This window comes from Dendropsophus ebraccatus, chromosome 7, assembly GCF_027789765.1.
Source record: "Dendropsophus ebraccatus isolate aDenEbr1 chromosome 7, aDenEbr1.pat, whole genome shotgun sequence".
NCBI lineage: Eukaryota > Metazoa > Chordata > Amphibia > Anura > Hylidae > Dendropsophus > Dendropsophus ebraccatus.
The window spans coordinates 45,972,700-45,990,501 of NC_091460.1; the positions used below are offsets into that span (position 1 = coordinate 45,972,700).

At 46.3% G+C, this 17,802-nt stretch overlaps 1 protein-coding gene across 1 annotated transcript in view; it reads left to right on the forward strand.

The window, feature by feature from the left end:
* Nucleotides 1-11,191: 11,191 nt before the first annotated feature.
* The window catches only part of LOC138797379 (uncharacterized), a 105,722-nt gene continuing 99,111 nt past the window's right edge, over nucleotides 11,192-17,802 (forward strand). Inside the window, exon 1 of the mRNA XM_069977450.1 lies at nucleotides 11,192-11,252. The gene's annotated coding sequence lies outside the window, so the exon portion shown is untranslated. The remainder of the gene's footprint in view (nucleotides 11,253-17,802) is intronic.

Below are 17,802 nucleotides of genomic sequence, written 5' to 3' on the forward strand. Positions count from 1 at the left end.
AGCCTACAGTGGGCATGTGATGCATACTGTTCCAGTAGCCCAATAAGGGCACGTGATGCATACTGTTCCAGAAGACCACTAAGGGCAGGTGATACATACTGTTCCAAAAGGCCAGTAAAGGCATGTGATGCATACTGTTCCAGTAGCCTACTAAGGGCACGTAATACATTTTAAGCTGGACGTGTTTCAAAGCATCCTTTGGCATTTTCCTCAGCCGCTGAGGAAAAAGCCAAAGGAGGCTTTGAAACAAGTCCAGCTTAAAATTTCACCGATATGAACATTTTCCACTAAAATCTCTTTGCCGAATAAACAAGTGGACCTGCCGCCAAAAACCCACGAGGTTCGGCGGGCAACAGGAGACAGCACGCATGCGCAAGACTGCTACGTCATAAAAGCGAGCAGCGTTCAAACACTAATGCGAGTGCCTGGATCAAGCATTGCACATCAAGCATCAGCACCTGTCGGGAGATTATGCCAAACGGCCTGACACCGCACGGAGAAGCTCAAGCGACCAGACTGGTGAGCGGTGCGTACAGCACCATACACTCATGCACTTATCCATAAAAGCTCTACCAAGTCACAATTAACGGGCAACTTATACAAATATAGCCAAGTTGTCATTGACACGCCCGAACAGTCTGCTTCATTACTACCTGACCTATGCCTACTACTGTCCTGCTGCACTAACGGGCCGCTCATTTATTTACAAATATATGTATTTCATCTGCGCATTGCGGCACAAGTCCCGATCCACGGCTGTTTTAACTCGTATGGTCATAGTGACTTTTATACATCTTATACATTTTATTACCTTCTAACATCCCTGGGACTGATCACCCCATGTTTGTTGGCCTTGGACCACATCATCGAAGTTACCTGCTGCATATATGCACTTGTATGTGCTTATTGTTTTTAATTTTTTAATTTTTAACTCTTTCTATTTTATTATTATTTTCATTTTTTCTTTTTTTCTCTAGCGTTACCTAGATATTTATCCATTGCATTTTCTAAGTGTTTATGTATATTTGACACATTATTCTATTACTGATACTCTTTTATGTCATATGTGATATACCATTTTACTTTATTATCTAGTCATTAACTATTTCTTTGTATCATCTTCAACCCTATTTTTTCTATAGACTCTTCAACATATAGCTCTTACTATCAGTCTTCCTTGAGGACCTGTTACCCCTGTTTTACTCTCATTTATCCTCATCTCCTAGGGCAGTGCTTCTCAATTCCAGTCCAATTATGTCACCTGTGAAATACTAAAGAAATCCTCAAAACATGACCTGTTGGTGAGGCCTGAGGACTGGAATTGAGAAGCACTGTCCTAAGGTATAGCAGCCTTACAGGTTCAACTCGTTAGACTCTCACTCAGTTGATCTTACACATACCTTCTTGTACCTCACTGACGTATGTCGGCACAAATCTCCCTTTAAGGACATGGCCCATTTTCGTTTTTAAGTTTTCGGTTTTTCTCCTTGTGTTTAAAAGGTCATAGCACTTGCATTTTTCCACCTAGAAACCCACATGACCCCTTATTTTTTGCGTCACTAATTGTACTTTGCAATAACAGGCTGAATTTTTGCATAAAGTACACTGCGAAACCAGAAAAAAATTCAAAGTGTGGTGAAATTGAAAAAAAAAAACGCATTTCTTTTATTTGGGGGAAATGTGTTTTTACGCCATTCGCCCTGGGGTAAAACTGACTTGTTATGCATGTTCCTCAAGTCGTTACGATTAAAACGATATATAACATGTATAACTTATATTGTATCTGATGGCCTGTAAAAAATTCAAACCGTTGTTAACCAATATACGTTCCTTAAAATCGATCCATTCCCAGGCTTATAGCGCTTTTATCCTTTGGTCTATGGGGCTGTGTGAGGTGTCATTTTTTGCGCCATGATGTGATCTTTCTATCGGTACCTTGATTGCGCATATACGACTTTTTGATCGCTTTATATTACATTTTTTCTGGATTTGATGCGACCAAAAATGCGCAATTTTGCACTTTGGGATTTTTTTGCGCTGACGCCGTTTACCGTACGAGATCAGGAATGTGATTAATTAATAGTTCGGGCGATTACGCACGCGGCGATAGCAAACATGTTTATTTATTTATTTATTTGTTTACTTTTATTTAAAACCTGGGAAAAGGGGGGTGATTCAGACTTTTATTAGGGAAGGGGGATTTTTACTATTAACAACACTTTTTTTTTTTTTTACACATATACTAGAAGCCCCCCTGGGGGACTTCTAGTATATACACTGTGATCTCTCATTGAGATCTCTGCAGCATAGATATGCTGCAGAGATCCATGAGATCGGCACTCGTTTGCTTTCGGCTGCTGCAGCCGAAAACGAACGAGTGCCGAGCCGAGGACGGCGCCATCTTGGACGCGTCCCCGGCCGGCATCAGTAACGGAGATCACAAGGTCCCGGAGGAGCGATCTCCCCCACTAGACCCCAGGGAAACGTTGCCTCCGGTAATCGGAGGCAGCTGTCAACTTTGACAGCTGCCTCCGATTAGCTTATTAGCGGGCACGGCGATCAGACCGTGCCCGCTAATAGCAGCGGTCCCGGGCTACTCGCGGCACCCGGGATTGCGGCACTTCAAAGCGGGGCCGCCGCGCGGCCCCGCTTTGAAGTGCAAGTGAGGACATATGACGTACGCATACGTCCTATGTCCTTAAGAGGTTAAGCGTAACTGTCATTTCAGGGTCATTTTTCTGAAAACATTAAATATCAATAGTACAAGCAATTTTAAGAAACTCTGTAATAGGTTTTATGTACTAAACGAGTTTCCTTCTGTACTGAAAAAGCAATCTCCCAGCCTCCCCCCTCACATCAGATAAAGCAGGATTTTTGTCTCCATTATGTGGCTATGGAGAGGGGAGGGGCTGTTAGGAGTGACTGAGCACGGAGGATTTCTGCACAGCACAACACCCTGCAATCTTCTCTCAGTAAGTTCATAGATAAGCACTGACCTTTCTGACACCTGAATTTAGCGTTTTAGGTGCCCAGACAGTCTACAAACAGCTGACCTTCATGTCACCTCTTCCTGCTCCCTCATCTCCCTCAGCCCCTCCCCCCTTCATAGGCTTACAATGGAGAGAGCAGAGCCCGTCTTCACTGGCTTCTCTGTAATGAAGATGTGTTTGTCTGATAATGCACAGATAAGAAGTCAGGGGGGGAGGCTGGGAGATTGCTTCTTGAGTACAGAAGGAGGCTTTTTTGGCTGATGAAACCTATTACAGAGTTTCTTAAAATCGCTTATACTACTGATTTCTGCAATAAAAAAAAACATGACAGTTACGCTTTAAGGTCCGACCATTTTTTGGGATTTGCCCACGGGTCCTTCGCCTGTTCAGATCCTGCTGGAGGGCACATATCACTTGGCTTAGGACATATCACTTGGCTTAGGGGTCACTAACCCCTTTCATGTGTGTTGGGGTTAGTGACAGGGACATGTTCCAGGGCATAATCCCTCTCATCCATGATTTTGACCATAAGCTTCAGCTCTTCTTGGCCAAAAGGGGACAATTTCCTGGACATTTTTTAGCCTCTCCTATGCTCTGCTCTGCTCTGCTGCAGCCTAATGTCTGTACAGCATGACACGTGATATGCATGAACGACATGACAGTCTACGGACGCACATTGGAATCATGTAACGCTGAGCAAGAAATACGAACGAAATGTGTGAACATTGCCGTAAACGTTTGTAAAGCATTCACAAATATTTTTCCTTTGCAACTGCGGAGACTGGCATTATACTGCAATTTTGAGGTGTTGGGTGCACCCAGGCATGCTTCTCCTAATGTCTCAGTGTCATTCCGGAGGTGTTGGCATCGTCTAGGGAGGTTTCATGGGGGTCTTGGTGACCTCCAAGTGGTCGAATTTTGATTTCCAAGTGCCGAGAATTTTTTTTCCCATAGACTATAATGGGATCGAATATTCGTTCAAATAGTCGAATCTCGGTCACTATTCGATTTAAATTCTCGAAAGTCAAATATTTCACTACTCGCTCATTTCTACTAGCGATGGCATAAGCCACATCAGGGAGCAGAGACTAAGGGCCCCTTCACAGGGCCGGCTCCAGCTTTTTGTGGGCCCTTGGGCGACAGAGCCTCGGCGGGCCCCTTTGAGGAGCAAATCATGGAGAGACAGGCGAGGAAAGATTTGCAGCAGAAGAAACATGCGGCTGCTGCATATCTTTCTCCTCCTGTATCTCCTGATCTCTGCAGTAGTCAGGACTCTGGAGGAGTCAGACACAGTGACAGGAATATATATATATATCATGCTGGTGCTGCTAGTTCTCTAGTATACAGCTCCTTCTGTGTGTGTGTGTGTGTGTGTGTGTGTGTGTATATACATACACACAGAGCAGGAGCTGTATACTAGAGAACTAGCAGCACCAGCATTATATATATATATATATATATATATATATATATATATTTATTTATTTATAATATGAACATGGTGAGACCTCTAGTTCTCCTATATACAGGCCCTGCAGTGATATACAGTGTGTATATATATATATATATATATATATATACACACACACACACACACACACACACACACACTGTATATCACTGCAGGGCCTGAATATAGGAGAACTAGAGGTCTCACCATGTTCATATGATAGATAGGAGATAGGGAAATAGATAGACAGATAGATAGATAGATAGATAGATAGATAGATAGATAGATAGATAGATAGGAGATAGGGAAATAGATAGATAGATAGATAGATAGATAGGAGATACAGATATCTAGTTGTTTTGTGTATAGAGGTCCTGCTGTAATATATATATATATATATATATATATATATATATATATATATATATATATATACTGCTGTAATAGATATAGATATATTACAGCAGGACCTCTATACACAAAACAAGTAGAAGAACCAGCACATACAGGACACTTAGTTTGCAGAGCCTACCTGCTGCCCTCTATCAGGTCATGTGTCCGATCACATGACCCGTGACATCATCAAAGGTCCTTCAGACTCAAAGGTCCTCTTTCCTACTCGGCTGTAGGGAAGATTTGTGATGGAAGACAGGTGCTCGGGGGCCCCAGTATGGATCGGCGGGCCCCTAACTGTCACATGCGGCCTCTAGGGGCCCAGTCCCCTTTGTTACTACACTTTTTTTTCTTTTTTACTAACAAAAAAAATGTAGTAACAAACGGGAGTGGGCCCCTAGAGGAGCTGGGGGCCCCGGCATTTGCCCTACTTAGCCGGGTGCTGACGCCGGCCCTGCCCCTTCACCAGAGATTCTCACAAGAAGGGATGGATTTGCTGTGGCAGGTGACCCCCTAGGCTGCCCCAGGCTTGGCTCGCTTGCTGGGACTTCATCCGACCAGATGCAAGCATCAAAGATTGGCACGTCTGTTCCCAAATGGACAGAAAGTCTTTGACCAGTTTGTCCACAGCTGGTACTTCGGAGGATAAAGAGAGGCAGCGGAGGGTGTAGACAATAAAAAATGGAGACATGCCTGTGGAAATCCAATCCAGGTTATATGAAAATTCTGCCAATACTATCAGACTTGACCAATTGTCCTCCAGACAAAATGGCGGAGATCATTTCCAAGGACCTGATTGACACTCTCGACTTGCCCGTTAGTCTTGGGGTGGTAGGCTGAAGAAAAGTCTAGCTTCACCAGGTGTTAGTAACAGAGAGCACACCAAAATCATTCCATGTCTATACAGCTGGAAGGTGTGCTGGAGGAAAAGGCTGCCAAGATGGGGAGTAGGAGGCAAACCAGCAAGAGGCAGACAATAGGATATTTTGGAAAAATGGTCTGTGACCACCCAAATGACGGTGTTGCCTGTCAAAGGTGGGAGGTCGATAACAAAGTCCATAGCTAGGGTGATCTAGAAGGGGCACAGGCTGACAAAGACTGCCTGGTTTCAATCTGGAAGTCTTCTTTTGGGTACAGGTATTGCAGTAGGACACGTAGTCTTTGATGTCCCTTAAAAGACTAGGCCACCAGTAATGGCGGGAGATCAGCTGCCATTTTTATAGGTTCCAGAATGCCCAGCGACCAAGGAGACACAACCACATTACAGAATTCTCCTTCTAAACAATGGGCGCACATAAGTCTTGCCAGGAGGGACATCCTGAAGAACCAAGGTGGCCACAGGTACTATGGGGGAGACTCTTTGAAAAATGATAGGTGGAATCTGATTGGTTGCTAGGGGTAACTAAGACAATTCTACTTTACACCAGTTTGATAAATGTCCCCCTAAGTGTTCAGGTGTTCAGTGGTGAGGGCTGTTCTCCTGACCAAGAACATCAGAGGCATGAGAGCAGCGGCATTCAAGTTTTTCTCTGCTATGTATGATGAAGTTGAACCTGGAGAAGAAGAGATACCAGTTACTGTTAAATCGTCAGCACTCCTGGTAATTGTTAATTATACTTTTGTCTCACTATTTATAAATTGTCCTAATAGAACAAAGAGACTCCTAAGGACTCCAAGGTCGTTACACCATAAGTGAAAGCAACTTCATTATCTCCTGAGCTTGGGTTAAAACATTCATAAACTTTGTTGCATATTCTTTAAAATTGGCCAATGTGTTTCAGACCCATGTGGTCCTTAGGGCCCTATTCCACTGGACGATTATCGTTTGCATATCATTAACGATTAACGATCGCAAACGACCACTATTGCGAAAGACCTGAAAACGTTCACTCATTTCCATTGAACGATAATCGTTACTTATGATCGTAATTGCGATCGTTTTTTCTTCGCTATTTATTCGCTATTGCATTCGTATCTATTGCGAACGACCGAACGATGTCTTATTCAACGCGAACGATTTGCGAACGAGCAACGATAAAAATAGGTCCAGGTCTTATAAAGCGATCAACGATTTCTCGTTCGGTCGTTAATCGTTAACTGCATTTCAACCGAACGATTATCGTTTAGATTCGAACGATTTAACGATAATCTGAACGATAATCGTCCAGTGGAATAGGGCCCTTAGTCATGGCTCTTAACAATCCTGTGCTGAAATGCTACTGTTAATGATATGATGCAATGTAGTCTGCATGTATACTACATGGTGCCGGTCCCGGCTTCCTGCATCCATCTGTAGACCACAACTTGAAACCATATATCTAATGAATGGAAGGCTAGACTGATTCAAAACGCACTTCTCCAATTTGGCATAAAGACGGTTGGCCTTAAGCTGTCGTAGCACTTGGCATTCTTGAGTCACATGGGTCTGCAAATCAGGGGGGTAGACCAGGATGTCATCCAAGTATACGATGACACAAACGTAGAGGAGATCCTGGAATATATAATTGACAAACTCCTGGAAGATCGTGGGGGCATTGCAAAGATACTTGAAGTGCCTGTCTCTGGTGTTCAAGGTGGTCTTCCATTTGTCACTCTCATGTATTCTGATCAAGTTGTAGGCTCCCCTGAGATCCGGGTTGGTGAAGATCTGGGCTTCGCAAAGACGGTCAAAGAACTCAGAGATTAGTGGTTCAGGCCTTGATTGTTCATACAAGGCCAAAGGGACCTGTCCTTTTTCTGGACAAAAAGAAACCTGCTCCAACGGGTGAGGTGGACTTAACGATGGAGTCCTATTGAAGGTTTTCCTTGATGTAAGTAGCCATGGCTTCAGTCTCCGGGACTAAAAGCAGATACACTCTACCACAAGGAGGAATAGCACCTGGAAGGAGGTCAAAAGGGCAGCCGTATGGCCGATGGGGTGGTAGATTGTCATCCTCTTTTTCAGAGAATACATCCACCAGACTTTGGTATTTGGCCGGAAGGCCAGGCAACGGCTTGGAAGAATATGGTGGTGAAGAAGGAGGTCAGATCAGAGGGATCTTCAGATAGTGGTTGGGGCAATCTGGTCCCCAACCCAAAATCTCCCCAGTCTTCCAGTCTAAGTTGGGGGCATGGAACTGCAACCAAGGAAGAGGAACAAGGTAGAATGTAGAGAGTGATCCTCTCAGTGTGCAGTGCCCCTACTTGAAGTGTCACTGTTTTGGTCTGAAACTGAACAGGCTCACTGAGAGACTCTCTAGTGACCGAGGAGATAGACAGTGGTCTGGTAAGTTGAACCACTGGAAATTGCGACTTCTGGACAAAAGATGCAGCAATGAAGCTGCCAGCAGGGCAAGAGTCAAGGAAAGCTGTGGACAGGAAGCACTTGTTTAGAAGGAGTCGAGATGGTAACTAGTAAAGACAGCCATGGAGAGGATGCATTCACACTAAGGGAGGCCTCTCCTACCGAACCTAGGTGCGGGAGTTTCCTGTCCCCTACTGGGGACAGTTCAGATGGAAGTGGTTGGAGCTGGCACAGTAAAGGCACAAAAATTTTATTCTTTCCTCAGATGATAGATGCAGTCTATCCACCTGCATAGGCTCCTCCAATGCTGGCGGTAATGGAAAAGTGGACGGCCTCTGGAAAGCTGGTGAGGACGGACTACTTTGTGTTCTTGTCGGACCTCCTCCTCCCTCTCGGAGAAGTGGACATCTATCCGAGTAGCCAGAAAGATCAGGTCATTTAGGGAAGTTAGGATTTCATGGCTAGCTAACACACCCTTCACACAGCTAGACAGGCCCTTCTTGAAGGTGGCAACTAGGGCTGCTTTGTTCCAATTAAGTTCGTCCGCCAGCGTCCGGAACTGAATGGCGTACTCACCCTCAGAGTTTCCCTGTCTCAAGTTGAGAAGGGTGGTCTCTGCAGAAGATGCTTGGGTGGGCTCCTCAAACACACAGAGGAACTGAGACAGGAAGGCCCGGAGATTGGCATTAACCGTATCATCTCGGTCCCACAGTGGTGTTGCCCAAGCCAGGGCCTTTCCCTCTAGGAGGCTGATGACAAAGGTCACCTTAGATTGCTCTGTGGTGAACAGATTTGCCAAGAGTTCGATGTGCATAGCGCACTGGGTGACAAAACTCCTTCACTTCTTCGGATCTCCACCATACTTGGACGGCAGGGCAAGAGGAGATGTCACAGGCGCCGGAGTTGGAGACACTGGAGCCTGTTGTGCCTGTTCATGCTGCTGTAAGGCTGCAGATAATTGCTGAATTTTCTGGGACTGCTGCTGGATCTGCTGGGTGGGCACTCATGATTTTAGGGACATCAGGCAACTTGCCACGATCCATGGTTGGAGCCTACTGTAACAACTTTGTGGATCCGCTGTACCACCGCTTACAATGACGTAAGCTGCACCAGGAAGCAGAGTCTAAGGGGCCGCTATTCTTCACCAGTGCCCAACGCAAGGCGGGATGGATTTGCTGCAGCAGGTGACCCCAGGTCGCTACCCCTGGCTTGGCTGGCCGGCGAGGTGCAGCTGGAGACATGTAGGCAGGCAGCAGGAACACAGCAGGACTCACAGCTGGAACCACAGACAGCAGGAACCACTGAGACTATTGGCAGGGACGCGTGACAACGGGGAGCAGGACTGAGGAGTGGTGAGGCGCCCCCAGGGGCCGAAGCAGCAGCGCCAGGCCCCTGCATGTGGGGTCCGGCGTCTGCAGAAGATGACCATGAGAGAGAGCGGGTGCGGCGACCCGGAGCGCGGGACGCAGCAGGCAAAACACTTTCCATATATCTTTGCCTGCTTCCTTGCCCTCTGTAAGCTGCAAATGTACATTGATAAAAACCCTGCACTGCATGCAAATGTGGGTTAACTAATCACCTGGGCGCAGGGCCGTAGCTAGGGGGGGCAGCTGCCCTGGGCGCCGAGACCAGGGGGGGCGCAATCACAGGGAGCAGAGAGAGAAGGATCACAGTGGATGAGGCAGCCTGGAAGCGTCCTGCCCTCTGTCATTGTGGGGAGGCAGGGGACGATTTTTACTTCATCAAAAGAGGTATTTTTCATACTGTACTGTCTCCTGGCTGCTGTTTAGCTATAATTTGTGCAAAATCACAGCGTTTTTACCCCGATTTTGCGCAAATTAGGGCTAAACAGCAGCCAGGAAACAGTACAGCAAAGTTACTGTGTAGATGGTGAAGGACCTTGACATGTGACTATGATGTCACCACAGGTCCTGTATGTACACTGCACTATGGAGGAGGAAGAAAGAAGAAACAGGTGTGTGGGAAGGGGAGGACAATCAGGGGTGTACAGTCTGGGGAGGGGGACAGGGGGGTACAGGGTGACACTTGTCTGGGATGGGGGGCACACAAGAGAGTTGGGGTCCAATGTCTATTTAGCGGTCTGATCTGGCTGTACATTATTCCATACTTAACCCCTTAATAACTGCCCTATCCAAATATATATCACATTTATATAAACCTTACCTAGTATCTGCAGGGGTAGGGAAGCTTGGCTCTCCAGCTGTTGTAGAACTACAACTCCCATCATGTCTGCACAGCCAAAGTTTTAGCTTTGACTGTCTATGTATGATGGGAGTTGTAGTTTTGCAACAGCTGGTGAGGCAAGGTTCCCTATGCCAATCTATAAAGCACCTTTACCTGTCATTTTTCTAAATTATTTCTATTTTGAATTTGGTGATGGAAAACCTTACTGGTGGTTTTACTGCTGTTGTCTCTGCTGCTGAGTGGAGTTGATAGAACCTCGATAAAAAATCCTAGGTTCTATAGAACTCGAACATTCACGAACCTGCCGCATTAGATTGGTGATGCCTTCCCGGTCCGTGGGGAAAGACGAGACAGCCCGGGTACCGCCTGGAAATCCGGGATTGTAATAGCTGGGTACTCTCCTCCTTACCCATGGACTGGGAAGGCATCAGCAATCTAATGCGGCAGGTTTGTAAATGTTCGAGTTCAATCAAACCTAAGATTTCCCAAAGTTTGATCAACTCTACTGCTGAGCGTATCTGTGCATTAGGAGACGGCACCATAGAATCACATTACACTGGGTGTCACACCAGATAGATCAGGAAGCTTTGCCTCCTAATTCACAGGTTCAGACGGCAGGGAGCGGAGACAGCAGCGCCTCCTCAGGTACAGACAGCAGGGAGCAGAGACAACGGCGCCTCCTCAGGTACAGACAGCAGGGAGCAGAGACAACAGCGCCTCCTCAGGTACAGACAGCAGGGAGCCGACACAACAGCGCCTCCACAGGTACAGACAGCAGGGAGCAGAGACAACATCGCCTCCTAATTCACAGGTACAGACAGCAGGGAGCGGAGACAACGGCGCCTCCTCAGGTACAGACAGCAGGGAGCAGAGACAACGGCGCCTCCTCAGGTACAGACAGCAGGGAGCCGACACAACAGCGCCTCCACAGGTACAGACAGCAGGGAGCGGAGACAACGTCGCCTCCTAATTCACAGGTACAGACAGCAGGGAGCGGAGACAATGACACCCCCTCAGGTACCGACATCAGGGAGCGACAATGCCGCCTCCTAATTTACAGGTACAGACAGACGGAGACATCGGCGCCTCTGTTGAGGTACTTAGGGACCAAATTTTAAATGGGAACATTCCAGGTACACAGTAAATATGACATTATGTATGCCATATTGTGAACACCACACTAGTGCTGCCAGTAGAGATGACCGAATCGCTCATCTAAACTATCCCTCACCTAAACTTCATTAAAAATAAAATATATATATATACATACATTGGCTTACTGTGCATACATGGGGGGGTTCGCGAAATTGAATCTTTGCCCCGGGTGCAGGAGAGGCTAGCTACACCTCTGCCTGGGCATTTACTGCTTACAAAGAAGTCATGGTCCCAGGGCTGACCAGTGCTGTTATCATGTCCCTCTGGGCGTGATTTAAAGAAATATATCTTAATTACATCACACAGAGGCGGACCTCGCATCGTATCAGCGCTCCAACATCTTTATTACTGCAGACATGCACAGGACAGAGGCATCCAATCCATAAACAGATGTCGGGCACTGGCATGATGCAAGGCCAGCCTCTGTGTGATGTAATTAAAGAGGATGTACCATCAAGTACATCCTCTTGAATTTGACCCACCGACAGAACGGCGCTGTCATGGGGAAGCCAGTGCCGCGGTCTGTTTTTCCCCACTGGGAGGAAATTTCCTCCCCTCTATGAAGCAGCTCCATTGATTCTAAAGGAGCCGCATCATAGTGCTGGGTGCTGGGACCATGACTAATTCGTAAGCAGGAAATGCACAGCTGACTAATTAACCCACATTTGCATTCAACACGGGGCTTTATCAAAATATATTTGCAGCATTTACAGGGCAAGGACGCAGTCAAAAGACTTTGATACTGACCCCTTAATAGTGACATCCACAGCGGCCTTATAATGGTAAAGAAAATTGCTCGGTTACCATGACAATCTTGTCGAAATCTGTATTTATGCAGTGAGGCAAAATTGTCCAGTAGGGGACATGTGACTGTGTGGATGTTGTCAGGTATTAAGTGAAGGACCTGTGAGTTTCTATTGGCTGCTACATTTCAGCCATTTGCATGTGTGCTTTGATTGGCTAGTTAGTGCTGTGCAGAGTAATATTTAACATTACGCCATTCATTTCTATGAGAAATTCTTGGTCTTTAAACGTAAATGTTTTTAAACAAATGTTTTGACAAATCCTATCAAAACCTAAAATACTTAGCACATGTATCACCACCAAGGGCTTTAAAACACAGTTTGAAAGGAGTCTGTGTGTAAAATAGTTCGGGCAGTATTAATTGCTGAAAACTTGAGCGCTGATTGGCTCAGGGGAATGAATAGATACTTGGCAAAGGTGAGCCAGAAGAGGGAGGTGATATTGGCTTTGTCAGACAATAATCATCCATTGTAGTAAAGCCTTTAGACTGACAGCAGGGGTGAATGACAGGGGTGTGGACGGTTCAGGCAGAAGCCCGAGGCTTGAGGCTCCTGGGGAGCATACAATCATCCAAACAGCCAACATTATAATCGTGTCCTGCAGCTGCACATCAATCGGGGGCACCAGAGGATGTGCAGCTGCAGGGCATTCCCTGAGCACATGCACTAGTACACTGACGGGTAACACAAGCAACTGTACCTGTGCCAGAAGACATATGAGGAGAGCTGTGCACCGGTAGAACTGCAGTAACAGGGACGCGTGTGGCAGGTGAGTTTTTAGGAGGGAGCAATCTAGTATATAGATGCAAAAAGGATGCTATATGGATGCACAGAGGGACCTAATACTATAAGAAGATGGGATCTAAACAAAGAGGCCTAATATTACATGGGACCAGCAGAGAGAGGTCTGATATTATAGGGGATTTGTATCAAGGGGGATATTACTGTATAGATGCTGCATAGAGGGGCCTAATACTATATGGAGGCATAAAGGAGGACTAATATAATATAAGGGCACAGAGTTGGGCCTACCCACTATATGAGGGTGCAGTTGGGAGTCTTGCGCATACGCCGTTGCTGGTCAGGCAACGCAGGTGCACTGAGGCAAGTGAGTTTGTCGCTCTAGGGTCCTGTGATCCCTTGGTTGTGACTGGACAGCAGAAAAGTATTGTTATCTGAGCATCAGATTTTATTGTGAACAAACTGAGATAATAGGAGAAGGTGACTAGGATCCTCTGCTGAATACGACTACCTTTGTACGTTCATAAATCTTTTAGTACTGTACATCAGTGCTTCTCAATTCCAGTCCTCAGGCCTCACCAACAGGTCATGTTTTGAGGATTTCCTTAGTATTTCACAGGTGATATAATTATACTCAGTGCATCAGGTATTATCACAGCTGTCCTTTGTATGGGATAGCCTCAAAACATGACCTGTTGGTGAGGCCTGAGGACTGGAATTGAGAAGCACTGCTGTACATTATGTCCACAATCGTACACAATCCTTGTCCGCAATCCACAAAAAATGCTTCTGTATTTCGTATTTTTTGCGGATCCATAAATATGGGAAGTCATTTGTTAAAATGGCTGTCATGGGAAACTACACCTGTGATATTAGAATTTTTCATGTCATACACCAGGGGCGCATTTTTTTTTTTTTTTTTTTTTTTCAAACTTATTTTTATTGTGTTATAAGGCAAAATAGTTTACAAGGGAACAGTCCGCAATACAGAGGCTGTACACAGACAACCATACATAAAATTTCAAGAGGTCATCATGAAATGAAATAAGGGAGCGGCGACCGTGGGCATAATTATACAGGAAACAAAAGATAGCCATAACACCCCCCTAACCCCCCCCCCCCCCCACTCCTCCCCTACCCCCCCCCCCCCCATCCCTTTCCAGACTCGCGGACAAAGGATTGACCAAGGCTATCCTGAAAGATGGCAATTGTCAACCCGGCTGTCAGGGATGCGTAACACCCCTAAGGTACCAGCAACATCCTTTCTCATGTACCATTTTGTGTCTTTGAACGGTTGGACAATCTCATGAATTTCTGGAGGTGAGAGAAAAGTGATAATAAACCTTTTCCATTTTTTAAAGAATGACTTGGCTCTTTTTTCCCTAGCTGGTTCGGCATCTAGTTGGTCCATAAGTAGGTATCTCTTGACCTGTTGGAGGACATGTTCCACTGACGGTATATCCGACACCAACCAACGGGACAAGAGACAACGTTTTGCCACTAAAATAAAAATGTGTATTAGCTGTGTAATTTGCGAATTATCCGGGGGGATATGGAGCATCAGCAGATGTGGGTCCAGGGGAACAGCCAGGAGAAGTTTAGAGCCTATGAAGGAGAGCAAGTGTTGCCAGAAAGTAATTACCCTTGGGCAAGAATAGAGACCATGGTATAGATCAGTACCAAATTCCGAACAATTCGGGCACGCCTCTATTCTATCCGGATGTAGCTCAGTTCTAGGAAAACTAAATCCGTACGTGGCGTGGTGCATGATGCGGAATTGGGTCTCTCTCCACTGTTCACAGACAATAGCTCTCCTGACCGTCCCCCACCCCTTCAAGATCAGCTGCGTTAGATCAGGAAGGGGGAGTTTATCTCCCCAGTATTTGAACAAAGTATGAGACGAGCCTTTCGTGATGGCCGTTCTCATGGTGATAGATAGAGAGGAAAGAGTATGGATGGGGGTAGATGTCACAATAAAGATTGCCAGTGGGTTAGCCGTGAATTCCTTAGTCAGGTTATGCAATCTAGAGGAGAGAAAGGTATGCAGTTGATGGTATGCCAAGAAATGTCCCTGCCCCAAGCCATATTTGGATTGTATCTCTGGAAAGGTCAAATAACCATGGCCCGACAGCTGCATAACATCGGCTGCCGTCCGGACCCCTCTCATCTTCCATTGCGAGAACATAGCATTTTGGTGACCTTGCGGGAATTCAGGAAGGTGCCAAAGGTCCATATGTTGGCTCACCAGGCTATGTAGACCCAATAATTTCCTACTATGGTGCCAGGCCTTAATAGTATCTCTGAAAATGAGACTAGATCGAATATGAGGCGGGAGTGCCCCGAACCTCGTATGAAGCAGGCCATTTAACGACCAAGGGTGTGCTAAGCGGGATTCCAGTAGGAAATTGGAGTGATTGCTAGAACCTCTGAGCCAGTCCACCCCATGTCTCAATAGGCATGCCAGATTATAACTCCGGATATCCGGCAGAGACAGACCTCCCTCCTCCCTGGGAAGCACCAACTTCAGCCTCGCAATCCTAGGGCGTTTGGAGGCCCAAATAAATTTGGAGAAGGCCGAAGTTAATGCCGACACGTCTCTGTGACTAAGAAGGATCGGAATGGTCTGGAATGGATAGAGGAGCCTAGCAAATCCTATCATTTTTAGCAAGGCCACTCTGGCCATAAGAGACAATGGCAAAGTGGTCCACCTCAGCAACTCCGTTTGGATCCTCTGTATCAGAGGAGGATAATTTAGCCTGTATAAGGAGCTAGAAGATCGTCCAATTTTAATGCCTAAGTATGTGATGTAGTCGGTAGAGCAGCGGACCGGGAGATTTTGTCTAATGGGGAATGAAGTCAGTTTAAGTAAGTCACTTTTGTCTTTATTTACTCTGAAACCAGCCACAGAGCCGAAGTCTTCTAAATGTCGAAAGACCACATCTAAATCTCTACTAGGGTCACTAAGAAAAATAAGTAAATCATCTGCAAATAATATGGCCCTAAGCTCTTCCCCCCCCACCTTGATCCCGTCATAATCCCTGGCTAGACTCAGTCTACGTGACAGTGGCTCAATGGCCAAGTTAAAAAGCAAGGGGGACAATGGGCAACCCTGTCGCGTCCCCTTAAAGAGGGGAAAAGGAGAAGAAAGAAAACCAGGAGTATGGATCCTGGCCACTGGAGAATGGTACAGGTGCCGAACATAGGAAAGAAAAGAACCAGAGAAGCCCATTGTCCCCATCACTCTGAACATCCATCCCCAGCTCACATTATCAAAAGCTTTTTCAGCATCAATGGAAAGTAGGGCTGGGGATGGATGTTTCTCAGGGTACGCCTTAACCTCATCCAACACGGCCATTACCTTGCGGATATTCATTACCGCGGATCTCCCTTTAATAAAGCCTACCTGGGAGGGAGAGATAAGAGAAGGCATGACCGCGGCTAAGCGGTCAGCCAAAATTTTGGACACAATTTTGATGTCCAGGTTTAGTAATGAAATAGGTCTATATGAGTTTGGTGTCTTGGGGTCTTTTCCAGGCTTCAGGAGGACCTTAATGTAGGCCGTGTTGGAAGAGCTAGGTATTGGGGAGGAAGAGAGATAGGTGTCATAGAGAGCTTTTAAGGTCGGTGTGATGTCAGGACCGAGAATTTTGTAGAAGTCTCCCGAGAAACCGTCCGGACCAGGGGCCTTGTGAGACTTCAGATGCGATATAACGCTCGCAATCTCCTCCCCAGATATTGGTTTATTCAGAGATTCCCTGTCAGAGTCCGTCAACGTCGGTAAGTCAAGGTCATGTAGCCAGTCACAATTATCCCCGTCTCCCCCCACCCCCTTGTCATAAAGGCGTCTATAAAAGTCTTGGAATACCCCATTGATACGAGCTGGATGTTTCTGCAGTGTGCCCTGGAGGTCAACTAGTTGCGTGATGGAGTGTTGTGGAAATGGTCCCTTGGCGAACCGCGCCAACAGTCGACCCGCTTTGCCCCCATGCCTAAACAACAGAGCCTCAAAGTAGGACCTATGTAACTCCTCCTTCCGTTTCATCCATTGTTCATATTGGTCTCTGGCTTGTTGCCAGGCCGCCCTCGTGACCTCAGTAGGAGTCACCAAAAATTTAGTATAGGCTTCCTTAAGGGAGGTGCTAAATTTAGAGATATTGGCCGATACCTTCTTTTGGAGAGACGCCCTATATGCCATAATGCGTCCACGTAGGACAGCCTTAGCTGCGTCCCAGAACAATTGCGGCTGTGAGGTGTGTTCAGCGTTAGAGGTAGAGTATTCCAGCCACCATCCCTTAAGGAGAGTCTTAAAGCCGTCATCTTTGGCAAGGCCTATAGGGAACCTCCAAATGAAGTCACTACCCCTGGGCAGTTGAGTAGTTACGGTGCACGATACGGGGGTGTGATCAGATATGACCATATCTTCAATATTGGGGGTTAAAATCTTTGGGAGGGTGCTAGAGGATGAGAATATGTAATCAATCCTTGACCAGGAATCGTGTGGGGCAGAATAATAGGTGTATTCCCTTGAGTCTGGATTGAAATACCTCCACACGTCAGTCATGGATGTCCGCTGTAACAGCGCCAGCAGCGGCGTCGTAGAGGCATGGGAGCCACGGGGCTTAGAGCGGTCCTCCAAGGGCGTTACGACCTCATTGAAGTCTCCAGCTATCAGTTTATTTTGCACTGGGTCTGCTAGGATCTGGTCAGTAAGATTAGAAAAGAAGAGAGAGTTGTTAGTGTTTGGGCCATATACATTATAAATAGTCATGTCCTCAGAGAGCA